Here is a 4,012-nt window from a genome sequence, read left to right as displayed (position 1 = left end):
CAGTGCCCATGGGGGGTGACCAAAGGCTGTCAGATCCCCCTGAAGGTGGAGTAACAGACAGCTGTGAGCTGCTAGCTACTGGGTTAGGAGCCAAACCCAGATCCTCTGGAAGAGAGCAGCCAGTGCTTTTAACACCAAGTGGCCGGCTGGCCTGAACTCTTACAACGGCCTCTCTTTGCCTGCTGAGGGACAGGAAACCCCTCTGCCGCAGCAGCAGTTACAAAATCACACCGTGAAAGCACTTTGCATAGTTAAAAATACTCAATGCAAATAAGATATCACTGATGATGATGTGAACTTCAAAAACAAAGACATCTGATAGGGTTCGGGACTTTCCTCACTGAGGTCAGAAGAAACAGTGGCTTCATAAGAGCTCACCCTTCAATTGCTGCCTATGCATAGATTTTTTTTTCCCAATGTAATTTTACCTTTCTGGAATGTTGCCTTTTGATTTTTTTGATTTTTTTCTTTTTCGAGACAGTGTTTCTCTGTGTAGCCCTAGCTGTTCTGGAACTAACTCTGTAGACCAGGCTGGCCTCAAACTCAGAAATCCACCTGCCTCTGCCTCCCAAGTGCTGGGATTAAAGGCACACGCCACCACTGCCCGGCAACAGGCAACATTGCCTTTTGAATAACTACTGAAAACTTGCATGATTACGATTCATATTCAGCTATTCAGCCCATACATGGAATACATTTTGTTTGCACTTGGTCCTCAAAGATCTGCTGCACTGGGGGAAAAAAAAGAGGAAGAAACTGGCAAGGGGGAGAATTGGTTTCAGCGTTTGTTTATACAAAGGCCCTTATGACACGTCTGTTGCTGTAGAGCAGACTTGCCCTCTGCATGTGAAAAAGACAGACTGTGCCGGTGTGCAGACTCTTGAAAGGAAAGCAAAACTGCTTAGAAGGAAGGAACTAGGATTTGATACCACAGCCCCTCTAAAAATAACCGTAGGTTTACAGAAACGGTGCAGATGGGATAGAAAGTTCACGTGTCCCTTTTATTCAGCTGCCTTTACATTGACATCAATACGATGGTACATTTGTCAAGTTCAGAACTTAGCAATAGTTTGGCATGGCTGTAAATGCTTATACCTCAGCACTGTTCCATAAGGCTGAAACAGAAGGATCAGCTCTGAAGCCACTTTGAGCTACAAAGAGTTAACACTTGGCATCTCAAACAAAACAAACAAAGTTAGCTTGGGAACAATACTTTAACTTGGACATCACTTGGATCTTACAGGTGTTGGTGTTCTGGTCTTTGCTTCAGAACCTAAAGTTACCAAGTTGCAATTTAGCTTTCACTCTTTTTTTTTTTTTTTTTTTTTTAAATCCAACAAATTGCTCCTGATACTGCTGTCTCATTTGCTGGCAGCCAGTTTGTTATGTGATCTGTTTTATGTGCTCTGCCCGTTGTTCTGTGCTTTAAAATATTAATCTAAGTAATAAGACCTGTGGTTACTTCTAAACTCATAAAAGGCTTAAGACTAATTTTAACCTGTGTACATGTGGCTGGACATGGTGGCACATGCCTTTAATCCTGGCATTTGGGAGGTAGAAGACAGATCTCTGTGAGTTCAAAGTCAGCCTGGTCTACTTAGAGTTTCAGGTCAGCAAAGGCCCTGTCTTGTGTATAAATGAGTATGTATGTATGTAAGTATGTATGTATAGATAAGGTTTTTTTTTCTTTAAATCACAAATAGAACTTCTCTTTGACTATACATTTGAATTAACTTATTTCAGTGATCACTCTACATTCTCTGCGTTTTGAAGCCTTTAGTTTGGAATTTTTTATTCAAAAGAAGAGTTGTTTTAGGAATTTAGAAATAAAACAAAAATTGGATTAAAAGTGGTTATAAAGATATACATTTAAACATTCTTTTCATAAAATATAGATTAAAGGGAATGATTTTGGATGACAACGGATTTTTTATGAGGTACTTACAATGAAGGGTTCCTGGGAAACACAAACACATGATTTCTCTAATTAAAAACAATTCTGAGACTGGAAAGATGACTTAAGAGCACTTGCTGTCCTTCTGTAGGACCAGAGTTCAGTTCCCAGCACCTATGTCAGGTGGTTTAAGATCATTTGTAACTCACACACCTGTATACCTGTGGCATTCATACATGTCAGTGTATGATACACATGCACACATGTGCACAAACACACACACATACACAAGTACATAGATAAAAATATTTTTTAAAAAATTCTTACAGAATGTGTTTCTAATGTCCTCTTTCTTTTCTTGGTCCTTCAAAACAACCATTTGAGTCCTTTTTAAAATCCCAAGAGTAAACCGGGCGTGGTGGCACACATCTTTAATCCCAGCACTCGGGAGGCAGAGGCAGGTGGATTTCTGAGTTCGAGGTCAGCCTGTTCTACAAAGTGAGTTCCAGCACAGCCAGGGATATACAGAAAAAAACAAAACAAACAAACAATCCCGAGAGTAGAGAGATTTATCTGACAATTTAGGATGAACAAAGGCCTTATAATTTAACAATGTGTGGCTAGGTGACCCTGACTTTTTATATTATGCAATGTATGTGTTTAGAACTCAACTCTTTTTTAATATCTTGGGAATTTTCATTATTAAATGTTACTATTTATCATAATAGTAAGGTTGATGGGAAGGGGCCTAAGAGACTGTGGCCAAGACTCCTTGCCTTGCTCAGCCATTGCCAGAGAAGCCTCCTCCTGCAGCAGATGGGAAGAGAGAGAGAGAGAGAGAGAGAGAGAGAGAGAGAGAGAGAGAGAACTAGCTCAGAACACTCAGCCCTAAATGGGGTGTTTCCATAAAATCCCTCTCAGGGCTCAGAAAACCCTGAGGAAGAAGAGGCAGAAAAGAGTGGAGGAGTCAGAGGGGGTGGAAGACACCAAGGAAACAGGACAGACACACATATGAACTCACAGAGTCTGAGCCAGCACAAGGCCTGCATGGATCTGTACCAGATGAGGTCCTGGAGCTGAAAGGAGAAGTGGACACATGTTCCCATTCCTAGCCCAGAAGCAACCTTCAATTGATAACCACTTGCAAATGAAAATTAAGTTCTCCTCAAGGGAGTCTCGGGAGAAACAACTACTCTAAAGGGTAGGCAGATGCCCAACAGAAAATAAACTCAGTGGCTTCTATGGAGGCTTGTTGTCTTATAATGTCACGTCAGGGCTCCTTTTCTCTTATTTTTTAAAGTTATACACACACATATATATCTCTGTGATATATATGATATATACATGTATATATATATTTTTTTCACCCTTCAAGTTCTTTGCATATATTATGACTTCTAGGACATATATTATATTATATTATCTATTAGTGTTTTTATGGGATTTCCGGATGTAACAAGTGGGGTTTGGTGTCATTATTTGTTTCTTGTGCCCTTTCATGGGCTTTTTTTCTTCTGTTTGTTTGTTTTGTTTTAAAATTTATATTATTTTATATTATTAATCCTTAGAAGCCTGCTTGTTTTCTAATGAAAGGTAGAAAGAGGGTGGATCCAGATGTGGGGGAGGTGGGGAAGAAGTGAGAGGAGTAGGGGGAGGGAAAATTGTAATCAGGATATATTATATGTGAAAAAAATCAAGTTTCAATAAAAAGAAAAAAGGAAAAGTGGTTAAGAGAAAACATCTTAGAGATGAATTTTATATGATAAAACTTAAAGATGGTATATAGCATGGCTAAAAGTTATTTACATTTTTAAGGTAAAAACTCAATACAACATTATCAAGCCTATTTAATGCAAGCCTTCTTCTCTGCTCCACCCCCACTGATATAGGGTTTCCCTGTGTAGCCCTGGCTGTCCAAGAACTCCCTCTGTAGATCAGGCTGGTCTTGAACTCAGAGGTCCGCCTGCCTCTACCTCCCGAGTGCTGGGATTGAAGGTGTGCACCCCCACCAGCCAATGTAGTTTTCTTAAAATGTGGATTTGCTTTACAACAAACACTGTCTTAAACATTATGCTCACTCAAGATTCTACTCGTGATTTTCCATTAGACAAAGACTCC

Source organism: Mus musculus, chromosome 3, assembly GCF_000001635.26.
Source record: "Mus musculus strain C57BL/6J chromosome 3, GRCm38.p6 C57BL/6J".
NCBI lineage: Eukaryota > Metazoa > Chordata > Mammalia > Rodentia > Muridae > Mus > Mus musculus.
This window is presented reverse-complemented; position numbering follows the sequence as displayed.